General features: G+C 50.7%; 1 protein-coding gene across 6 annotated transcripts in view; it reads right to left on the reverse strand.

Annotated features, from left to right (window-relative positions):
* CHCHD6 (coiled-coil-helix-coiled-coil-helix domain containing 6) overlaps positions 1 to 12,292 on the reverse strand; it is a 245,383-nt gene that overhangs the window by 43,119 nt on the left and 189,972 nt on the right. The window lies entirely within an intron of this gene.

The raw sequence follows: 12,292 nt of genomic DNA on the forward strand, positions 1-12,292 counted from the left end.
AAGAGAAAAACAGAAGTGGTTACTGAAGATTGAAATTTCCCTCTGGCTCCCTCAGGGGAGCAACCACGCTAAAAATCGACAGATACTAATTTCTTGACCAGCATCAAAGCAGATCAGTGATTGCGGCATAGCTCGGGTCTAGCTCCTGCCCACCATGGGCCAACCCTAGCTGCAGAATCCCAGGGTAGCAATGCCTGGACCAACACGTGGATCCTCTGGTTCGGGGGCTGGGAATATATCACTCTGAAGAAGACCTGGCCTGTCACCTGATTTTGTAAATAAAGTTTTAGTGCAACACAGCCACACTCACGATTTGTTTAATCATTGTCAGTGGCTGCTTTTGTGCTACAATAGCAGAGGTGAAAGGCTTAAACAGAGACTAAAATACTTACCATGTTTAAAGAAAAAAATATACTGAGACTTGATCTGGTCCAACCCCTGTTTTGTAGGTAGGTGGACTCTGCTGCCAGAGGTGAAGCAACTTGCCCAAAGCCACACAGCAGGCAGCTGTGCCAAGACCACAGCCCAGGTGTCTGATTCCTAGCTGGGTGCATGCTTTGCTGCCTGCCAGGACCACCTCGTTCCCTGGCAAGGTGGCTCCCTGTCCAGAGCTACAGGGCAGGACCAAAGGCTGGTACCCCCCTCCCTTCTGAGGTTACCTAATAAGTGTGCGCATCCAGACCAGACCTGTGTAGAGGACAGCCTGGCCTTGCAGTAAGACAAAGCTGGGCTGAAGCTCTGGGGCCACCACAGTGTGACTCTGGGTAAATTACTCCCCTACTTTATGCCTCAGTGGCCCAGAACCTAGCACTTTCCACTTGTTTCCAGAAGAGATCAATAAAAATGCACCAGCTCACCTGACCTGCCACCACACTCCTGATGGGGCCCCTTGAGGCTCCCAGTGGATAGACTGATTTTTTGCAGGAAGCAGTCTCAAGAATGAAACCCCAGAGGACAGCCCAAGACGGGCCAAGATTCAGACTTCCCTGTTGAGGGTGACAAGATAGCACAGGTGCCATGGGAAGCCTGCCTAGCCATGCAGACCCGGGCCAGACTGTTCTCAGAACCTATGTGTGTGTGGAAGGGTTGGTTGCCCCTCTTACAGATGAGTAAATGGAATCTTCCAGCTTCAGGGGCCTCCCACCAGCATGGGTCAGTCCCTACAAGAAGTTTGAGAGGCAGTTAAAGGGACCCTGAAGTCACAGAGCCGTGCCCCTGTGCTTGCCCGTCGGACTCTAAGCCTGGATCTCCATTCACAGAGATCTACCATTCACAGAGACAGCCTGGCCCAAAAGGAACAATTTACTCCTTAGACAAAATGTTAAAGGTGACAGGTAACCAGACCCGAGCCATGCAGGGGAAGCGCCTTACCCCCAGGGAACCCCACCATCCTCTATATTCTCTGTAACCTTCTCGGCTACCAAGACGGGGTAGGAAGCACCTCCCCTAGAGACCTGCAGGGTATCAAAGGCAGAGTCTGGGTATGAACCTGGCCCTCATTCCCATCTTGGTATGTGCCTCAGGGAAGAGTCAAATGGGAGGGCCCACCAAAGGGGATGTGCCTGAGGGAACATCTGGGGCCCAGACCAGCAGGAGCCTGGGTGCCAGAATACTGCACTGGGCTATGCTGGGGTAAGTCCTGTGTTGGGTCTTCCACCCCCCAAATGCTGAGGGAGCCTGGCAGGTCCTCACCTCTGAGCCGGGGAAATAGCCCCTGCCTTTCTACACCAGCCATCAGGCATAGCAGATGGGAAATGCAAACACTCCCAGCACACATCGGGCGTGAAATACACAGGGGTTCTCTTCCCCCACTCCCCAGCCACAATCTCTCTGGCTCCTACAGGTCTGTGTTGACTCCAAGCTGTCCCACGTTTCCTCTCTAGAGTCCTGATGTTCCAGCCAAGAGATTCTGATTTTGCCTCAACCAGTCTGATATTCGACCAACGTGGAATGTCCTAGGCATGGGCATAAGGACACAGACATGAATCGGCTTGGCTTCTCCTCCCACTCCACGCAGATGCTCTTCTGTGATATCCTTGATGGGGATCATTTGCAATCAGTATGACCTTTCCACCCATGGGCCCTCACAGAAGACAGCATGGCCCGCAGGCCCACCTTTCCATTTTTCTTGGGCATATGCTTTCTGTGTTCTTTAGTGAGTCACTTACTTCTAGCAGCTTATTTCCTCATGGTAAGAAAGGGCTCCCACTCCATTGCAGGATGGCTGAGAGACGGAGTTGAGTGGTGGCAGTCTCATGGTGCCCACCCTGCCCACTGCAGCCACAGGTCATGGCACCACTGCACTTTCTGAGGCGGGCTTGGGCCTTACTAAGCCCACCACCCCCGCGCGGTTCTCTTTGCCACAAGACAGTCTCTCGGCTCAGTCTCTCTTTGGAGACATGTCAGGTCACTGTCTTCTAGGCCTGTGGCCTGTGGTCTGTCAATGTCCCTTCCCAAAGTGGGCTACTGGGACCTCCAGCACCTCCGTGCTGCCCCTGCATTTCCATGTGAATGCGGCTCGGCCAGGACAAGCTCAGCAAACAGCTGAGTTGCCTCTGAGCTCAGACTGAACAAGTGGTCAGTAAGATTTGTCACAGGAAGTGCCCACAGGCCAAGAAGTGGTTGTGATTATCCTGCTGCAGCTTCCTCTATTGTCTCTCAGAATGACTCAGAGGAATTCCCCTTCCTGTTGTGCCCGCCCTCCCCGCTCAGTCTGCCATGTCATCTGCCTGAGCAGACCCTGGGATCACGACCCACAGAGAGTTCCCTGTGCGGCTCCCCTGGTCCATGAAGGTCCTGGTCTGTGCCTTGGGGATGCCAAGCCCACTGCTTGTGTCCACCAGGCCTTCCTGAGGGTGCTAGAGTCCACTCAGACCCTCTGCCTGGAGGAGTGGGACATTCTACAGACCCTTGGGCCAGACCACCACTGTGGGCTTCTCTAAGGATGGGGGCCACCCATGCTCATACAGAGAACCTGCTGGGTGCCAGGGGATTCTAAGATGAGCATGCCTGTCCCCGCCCCCAGCCTCACAGGGCTCCCAGCCAACACAATGTCACAATTACAATGGGATGCTCAGCCAACTGTCCCACTGAATAGTATTTCACGGTAGGTTCGTGATGACAAGCAATGCTGAAAGGCACATCATGGCATCTTGACCTTTGTGCATGAGTGGAAATAGCCAAAAGGTACATTCTAGAAGTCAAACTCCTGGGTCAAAGGGTACTTGCACTTTTAAAAAATGGGAGTCTTACATGATGAGCATAAATGAGCCAATAATGAGAGGAAGAGGGAGGGACAGCACATGTTAGATGTTGTAGTCTTACCAGAAGTAAGGGAAGGGGCCAGAGACAAAGATAGCTTGGGACCTGGGGTTCTCAACTGTAGGCCAGAAGGTGGGTTTTACTTTTCATGTGAGGGAGTGGCAGGGGAGATGCATGTTTCAGAGAACATTCTGGCAGCTGTGTGGACGATGGAGTGTGGTGCCAGCAGAGCACCTGGAATTGCCTGCAGCATTGTCCCACAGGGCCTGGGGAGGCTCGGGCGCTGTGCCTGCCTGGGGCCCCATCACCCATATAAAGGTCGCAGGGAGATGGCTCCAAATGCACTGTACTGAATGCCCGCACGTCAACCAGCACCCAGTGATCGTCAGCTATTATCCTTCCCATTACACTCTTCAGATTCCGATCTTAGAGTCTTGTCCTCCCTCCACCCTATAAACAGCCGCCCCTCCTCCTCCTCCAGCTGCTCCGTATGCACATCTGAAACCAGAAGACCTGATCTCCATTAATTAAATCTGCCATTAAAAATTAAATAACGTGAGTAAGAAGGTGTGAGTGTTATCTCTATGGGTTTCAAAAGTCACAGTGTTTCTTCAATTACTTCCCAGGCAGTTTTCATATTTCATACTGTCTGATTTCTCCAAGGGCCTGGATTTGCGAGATCAAAACAGAGTGTGATGGTGAGGGGGAGGCACAGGGAGAAGGCTCAGAAGGGGACGACAAGGAAACATGTCACAGGCCACAGAAGCGGTCCGGCTACCCCCACTGTGGAGCCATGAGTGACCAGAGCAGGGCAGGGTGTGGGAGGGGGGGAGCCTGCGCTAACCTGCCAGCTGGGCAGCGGAATAAGCTGTTGCCGTCCTAGAATAGAAGACAACAGAGGTCAGTGTGAGGGCCTGCAGAAAGTGGCTCTGGGGCCTGAAAGCCCTTCCAGGGGTCATGCAGACCCATACCTGAGCAACAAGGATCCATAAGTTGCCTACTGTGTGTGTGGGCCTCTGCTTGGGTGTCCTGGGAGACAGTCTATGTGGTATTTCTGCTGGAGAGGGAAGGCTGAACCAAGATCTAAGGACCATTCTGGGAACAAGTGAGGCAGCTGGAGGGGCAAGGATGGGTATGGGCCTTGGAGTCAGAATGCAGCCCCTACGGTGTGTACACTGTGGGCCAGTGTCCAGACCTCTGTCTCTGCCTCTTTAGCCTCTCATCTGTAAAATCAGAACAATAATGGAGCACCCTTCATACGGTTGTGTGGGAACTGGTATAGATGCCAATGAGACAAGGCATATAAAATGCTTAGAACTGTGCCTGGCACAGAGTAAACGCTCAATAAATAATTTGAGAACTTAAGAGGCAAATGTATATTAACCAACAAATATATTTGGAAGAGATCTGAGAATAGTAAAAGTAAGAGAGGTTTGCTTGAAGATGTAAATTCTACAAAGGGAGGGGTTTTCCTTGCACTGCTCGCTGATCTATGCCCAGAGACTCCAGCCATGTCTGGTGCATAGTAGGCCCTCAATCAGAAGTAGAGTGAACAGAAGTAGAGATAAGTACCATTAGAAAAGATTCAAAAACACAAGTGGGGTGTGGTCGTTTGTGTTGTCCATCAAGAAAGTTTGCCCTCTTCCCCTGCGGGCACCGAGGAAGGCGCCACATAATCGAATGGGGACATGTCGCTCAGAGGGGGAATGCCCACCCCTTTGCCACATGAAGACACAATGCTCAGAGAGGCAGTGGATCTGACCCTTGGGGCCAGAGCCTCAAGGGAAAAAAGCAGGACTTGAACCCAGGCCCATTAGACTCCCACTCAGTGCCATGGCCTTCGCTTTGTGCCCAACTGTCCCCCAGGGAGAAACTTAACAAGGCAAAGGCCATGCAGACAGGACTCCAAGTTAACGTAGAAAAATGCGAAGTATGGGATCCTGGCTGTCCAGTGCAGGGGAAGATTGCCAGCAAAATCAAAATCAGTGTAGGCTGTGGAAGGGCCCAGAGGTAAGGGCTCAAAAAATCCCAGAATCCCAGAGTGAGGACAGGAGAGCCCCAAGCCAAGTGCTGTCGACGTGGTGAGGGCGGGTCATCCCGGGAGCTGTGGAACTCACCAGCCTAATTACCAAAAGCTTCTCAAAGCTCACAGGAACGTTACATTTTAAGGGGAGTGAAAAAAATTAATGTATTCGGGATTTAAAGAATCTCTGACTTGAAAATAATAAAAAGCACAAAGAAGAAATGCATGTAAGCCTTTTATAGAGTCAAATAGTCAACATAAAAATTTCTAAATCTCAAGACATGTGATCAGAAACACAGTTGGCAAAGAATGGAAATTCAGTTTTGTGAAATGGCTTAATAGCTGCTTCCTGGCTATTTATGAAGTTACACAACTATACCTTTATCTCTTTCCCTTCTCCTGGGTACCTACCAGCTCCTACTCTGCTGTCATGTGGAGAAATGACCTCTCTTTCCAGACTTGCTCTGGCACTTACTGTAGATGGGGGTTCACAGACAATAATCTTTCCCTCCATTGCTTGAACTCAGCAATGTCCATCTGGTATCCTTCAGAGCTAGCGCTCCTTCCTTCCATGGTCTCCTCACCCCCACACCCACCACCCGAACTTCACAGCCATCATGGTCAGGTCACACCCAAAACCTCCCCTATGCCCACCCAGGACAGCCCTATCTAGGATCTTCCCTGTACCCCCACAATGGCCCTATCTGGGATTCCCCATATTCCTCCTTGTACCCTGCAAGACAGCCCTACCTGGTACCTTCTATTCCCCAGAAGGGCCACAAACCTAGGGCTCCAACTTCATCTGAACCTTCCACACAATTTGTAATTCTCCACAACAGCTTTTCTGACCTTAACTTGGTACCCACCCTGAACTCCTACTGTGGGTATATGACTGTGTTTCAACTTCAGAGACCAGTGAGACTGTCACTGGGCACCAACAGGCACGTCTCCCCCAGGACCAGACACGCCTCTGTCTCTGCGCATGACCCTTTGCTCCCAGAGGCAAGCCTACCATCCCTCTAGGCTGCTGGGTTCCAGGGTCCACAGGGGCATGAGAAGATGACTCCTTCTCCCTGAGCCTGTCACCTCCTGGTCCCGTGGGGTGCTCTGAGGGTACAGTGAACAATGGGTACAAGCTTGCCCAGCGTGTCAGTGTTCACTTGTTTCTTCCATACATTCAACCAGTATTTACTGAGTGCCTACTGTTCGCCAAGCCTTGCTGTACAATCAGAGGGCACAGCAGTGAACGTGAGAAATGAAGTCCTTGCCTTCACAGAGCTAACAATCTGGATATGGAAAGACAAGAAAACAATTCTACTCAGAAGTGTCATAAAGAGACGTAGCAGGTGAAGGGAATGAGGAGTGACAAGATGGGGTGGGGGCTATTTTAAAGTTGAGCCAGGCCTCTCTGCTTTGGGCTAGATGTGAAGAGGGAAATAAGATTCAGGAAAGGTCCTAAGATGGGACTACAGACGCACTAGGCATGTTCTTGAGAAAGCAAGGGGGAGTGTGGTTGGAAAATGTTCAAGAGAAGAACAGATGTAGGGAAAGGACAGGTTGGCAGGGAGCCACCGGTGGGTTTGATCAGGGGATAATATGATCTGATTTCCACTCTGGAAGGATCAGCAGCTGTCATGTTACAAAGAGAGTAAAAGGACTGCCCCAAGGGAACAGGTGGGTCCTTTCCTGAGGGTGGGACAAACACGACCCCACACCAGTGGTAGAGAGTCAGCCCTGTGGAGTCCAGGAGACAACCTGTGGGGCATCGGGTAGGCTGCTGGGGTGAGGAAGGGGCACAGGGCAGTGGCTGGAGCCTAAACAAGGACTCCCGTAGCTTTGCTACAGAGCCTGCACAGTAAATCTTAACTGAGCACTGAGATCCCTCTTGACCCTCAGCAGAACTGGGTCCCATCGGTCATAGGATCCCACTCTCAGTTCTTCTTTCCTTCTGTCAGGCACTGTGCTTCCAGGACTCTCCTCCTCTTTTGCTTTCTCATTAAGTCCACCCCCTACATTTGCTGCAATGACCACCATCACCTTAACTACACCTCTCAGCTTAAAACTTTCCATGCCCCTCTCCATCTGTAGAGTGGCCTCTGACCTTTGAGATGGCCCTCTGTAATGAACCACCTTGGCACTGGCCCTGGTGGGCTCTGCCCTTCACCTGAGACAACTCGCCATCTTCCAAGCCTCCATCATGCTCTCTGTATTGTTTCTCTTCCCAACTCTTCCCTGGCCTCCTGAGAGACTCTGATTTGTGCTTTGAGACACAAAAGTGTCTCCTCTGCTGGGGAATGTCATTCCTCTCCCACCTCCCAAGCAAAACTGATGCTTCCCTTCTTGGTGCTCTGTACCAAGCTTTTCAGCAGCATTTCCCACAGCATGTGGCAATGCTAATACACCTGTTTCCCCAACTCGGACTGGCAACTGCATGAGCCTAGGGTCAGCTTTTTTACTTTATTGATCCATACTTGAAGAATGAACAAAGGTCTTGTTATTCAGCTCACTCTGGGCCTTGCAGGTCTCTGGACTCTGCCTGCCGCCTCAGCTCTTCCCTCATCACCTCTGGCCTAAAGTAGCCAATGACTTTCTACCAGCTGGGCCTCCAATCCTGGAGATCTGCCCTCCTCAGGGCTGCAGGAACAGTCCTGAAGCAACACCCTGTCATGTCGTGCCCTACTGTGTCCTTCCCCTCTTCCACCAGGGCACCCCCATCCTGCCCTTCCAGGCACCCCTCATTCCCTGGACATCTCCACATCCCCTTTCCTAACACACATGGCTGGCTGCTATCTGAACCTTGCAAAGATGTGAACTGCTAATTAGTGTTGTGACAGTGGCTTTCGGTGAGACCTTCCGAGAAATATTTGCATTTGTGAAAAGTCAGAGAGAAAAGATTCCTCTCTGTCACTTTCTGCTGTGCCATAATGAAGAGTCTAAGGTCAGAGCTGGGTTTCCTGGACCACGCCCCTTCTCTTCTGTGTGTTTAACTAAACTTCCAGCATTTCAGTTGCTTCTGGGGGGTGTGTGTGTGTGTTGCGTGTGTGTGCACTGTTGTGTATGTGACTGGGGGTGGGATTTACCACTCTCCTTACAAGAGGGTGAAGAAACAGAGCTCTAGGCATCTACATACACACAACACACATATACACTCACACACATACTGTAAAGCACTAGATAAATGTAAAGCCATGTTAATCAGCAATAACTGTACATGTTTTTTAGAATTTTGATTTACACTGAATACTAAGCTTTAGCCACCAGACCTCTAGATGAGTGCTGAACTTCATCTAAGAACTCTTCTTTTAATTTTTTTTTTCCAAAGTAGAGTTGAGCTGCAATAGTATATTCATTTCAGGTGTACAACACAGTGACTTGACATTTATGTACATTATAAGATGCTCACCATAATTCTAGTCACCACCTGTCACCATCTAAAGTTGTTACAATACTATTGACTATATTCTCTATGCTGTCCTTTCCACCCTGACCACTCACTTACTTTGCAACTAACTGGAAGCCTGTGCTTCTTATTGGCTCTCCCTTATTTTACACCCCCCAGTCCCCCTCTCCTCTGGCAGCAAGGGGCTTTCTCTCTGAGTCCTTTTCTTCAAGAGCTATTCTTCATTGTGTGGAGTTGAGGTGTGTCTAGGTGAGAAGACCCACACCTTTGGAGTCCTTGGTGATTTACTGGGTGACCCAGGCTGCAAAGGAGCAGCATGCCCCACAGGACACACATACAAGGTGCCCCATGGTTCCGTGGCAGGGCCACAGTCCCCCAGGAATCTGTCAGGACCGCACAGGGCTGACTCAGCTATAGCTGGGGGAGCGTCAGAAGGAGCCAGTCAGAGCAGCAGGGTCAGCTCCTCTTAGAGAGTCTGAAGGGAAGACTCCACGTTACAGTATACAGAAGAAAAAATGAATTCAGAGGAGTGGGATTGTTCGAGAAAAACTGCACGGCAGAAGTCTGACAAATAGTTAAAGGCAAAAAGATCAAAGCCCCATTTAAAGTGGTATGTGAAAAAGATGTTTTAAAAAATGTCGACGGTATGTGGAAGGTTGAACGTCTGCCTAGACCCAGGGCCGGGCCGGGAAGCGCGGAGCCAGACTGAGGCCAGGCAGTGGATATTGAAGAAGAAAGGGAAGCAGAGAGCTTTAAATGGCTGCTAAATACAGAATGGCATTTAACCTACATGGACAGAAGCCACGTGAGGGTAGACAAGGAGGGAATTCAGCGGTGTGCTTGCAGTAAACAGGACTGACAAGGTAATCTGCTGCTGTAATCACTGCGCTGGCAGGATGTGGAAGGAGGCAGGGCTGTCCAGCCGGGCCGTGCTGCTGCTACAACACAAAAGCTGGGCAGCCAGCCATGCCTCAGTGCTGCTGCTTAGTTGGTTTTTACACTGGCGAAAACCTACTTGGCTAAGTGAATATCGAAGGAGTTCGAAAACAAAATGCAGAGCACAACAGAAAGTAAGAGAAAAAATAAAACAAAGAGGCATGAATTTTAATTCCATTTCTGTGACTTACTGGTGGACTGACCCTGATACTGTAAATTGCTCATTCACTGCAACAGAGGGTAGTAGAGGAAAACTCTCAAACACAGCCCCAGTGAAGGGACCCCTGTGAGGCCGGGAATTCTAGGGGGAGGAAAGACGATGGGATGATGTGGGACTGCGGCATGGGCTCTCTCAGGACCTAGCCATCAGACCTTCAGGTGCAGCACATGTAGGCCACAGTGCATTGAACCAGATGTTTCCGCCCTTTGTGCTAATCCCTAAAGTTCCCTGTCCAGATGAATGGCAGGAGCACCACACTCAGCAATTCTCAGCTTTAGGAGACTCTGCGCCGTCTGGGCCGGAGGCTGGCGACATGCTCCTGACAGTGGGCCTGAGTCCCTCTCTGAAGACCGCCACAAGAGAGAAGTTCCCGGGGCGCGTGGGTGGCTCAGTGGGTTAAAACCTCTGCCTTTGGCTCAGGTCATGATCCCAGGGTCCTGGGATGCAGCCCCGCATCGGACTCTCTGCTCAGCAGGGAGCCTGCTTCCCCCCTTCTCTCTGCCTGCCTCTCTGCTTAGTTGTGATCTCTGTCTGTCAAATAAATAAATACACTATTAAAAAGAGAGAGAGAGAGAGAGAGAGAGAGAGAGAGAAGATCCCCCAGGCTGTCAGCTACAAGTCTGTAGCCTTTGCTCTCAGCTAAACCTCTATATACCTGGTCAGTTGGGGGCAGCAGGGCAGGAGACAGCCTGGCAAATCCAAAGATCGCTCCTGAGCCGACAGCAGCAGTGTCACCTGGGAACGTGTTAGAAACACCGAACATCACAGGCCCTGCCCCACACCTGCTCTTTAGCAAGCTCCCAGGTGATCTGTGTGCATGGGAGGTTTGAGAAGCATAGGTGTGCAGAAGGTGGGCCTCCTATGGGCCTTGTTTCAATGGCATTATGTTAATTTTTACAAAATTACTGAATGCCCTTGTTTGGGCTAAGTTTGGGCTAAGTTTGGGCTTAGTTTGGGCTTAGTTCAGCATAGTCCTTCTATGTCTCTGTGGCTTTATACCTGCCACTCCAGAGATCTGAATTCTCACTGGCTTCTGAAGGCAACTACACTGGGGCCCTTGGTGTGGCGTTTACACTCTAGGCCAGCAGTCGTCAACCCTGGGAGTATGTTACAGTCACCACAGAAACTTTTCTATATGCATAAGGCCTGGGCCCACCCCCAGAGAGTCTGATGATCAGTCTGGGGTTACACCCAGGCATCAGTATTTTATGTTTTTAAAATATTGAGTTATTTATTTGACAGAGGGGGGAGGGGCAGAGGAAGAGGGAGAGAATCCTAAAGCAGACTCCCTGCTGAGCGCAGAGCCTGACTCAGGACTCAATCCTAAGACCCTGAGATTATGACCTAAGTAGAAATCAAGAGTTGGAGGCTTAACCAACTGAGCCACCCAAGTGGCCCAGCATCAGTATTTTAAAGCCGCCGCCCCAAGGGATTCTCATGTGCAGCTAAGGTTGGCAGTCACTGCTCTAAGGCCAGGGAAACCTGAGCTGAAAACACAAGGTTCAAGCCTGGCTTTGCCACGTACTAGCTCTGTGCCTTTAGGCATGTTACTTCACCTCTCTGTGCCTTGGCTTCCTCAACCACAAAATGAGGACGGTATCTTCTTAGTAGGTGTGATGCCTCTCTCAAAGGAATAGTTAAGGATGGAGGGAGACAAGGCAGAAGGAGAAAGTGGTACAAGGCCTGGAGATGCAGGAAGTGCTCGATATATGTCAGTGGTTACTAGTGCCATTTTGCTCTGGTCTTGCAGGGGAAACTGACCCCAGTTATCATGGTGCCCCTGAGTCTTCTCTGACCAGCGGCCAATCCTTCCCCACATGGCATGGTTTCAAATGTTCCCCAAATCCTGCGGGCACTCATTAGAAAGAACCTCCATTGATCTCTGCTCTGGAATGGAACGTAAGCCAGACTGGGGAGACAAATGCCTCTTCTTTCATACAGTTTACACCTGCATGAACATAGTCTTAAATAACATTAGCTTTTGGGATGATTCCATTTGAGTCAGCTCTTGCTTGTGGCCTCTTGGGCACTCCTTCCTTTGCTCCCTCTCCCAAGCTCCCAATTTCCCCTGGGGAATGCACACGGTTTTAGGGAAGCAGACCACAACCCCAGATCTGGGGGTGGCAGTGTGTGACTGAGGTCAGGCCAACAGGTGCATACCAGTGGCCTGGCCACAGAGCTGGTGAGTGACCTAAGCTAGTCCTGTTGGAATGAGTGAAACTTGCGGTGATGCCGGGAATTCTGATACTCAGCTGGCATCTCTTGTTCTGGATGGTCAGAGGAGGACAAACCCAAGGGAGTTGAGGGGAAGTGGGCAGAGTTTGTGGATGAAGCCCACCATAGAGGCTGCCCCACTCTGGGTCTCCTGTTTCCTTATGGTTTGGGCTAGAGTTTGGCTTTTTGTTTCCTGAAGCTGGAAGTTTGCATATATCACCATCACTCTGTCACTGCT

The sequence above is a fragment of the Mustela nigripes genome, chromosome 2, assembly GCF_022355385.1.
Source record: "Mustela nigripes isolate SB6536 chromosome 2, MUSNIG.SB6536, whole genome shotgun sequence".
NCBI classification, from domain to species: Eukaryota; Metazoa; Chordata; class Mammalia; order Carnivora; family Mustelidae; genus Mustela; species Mustela nigripes.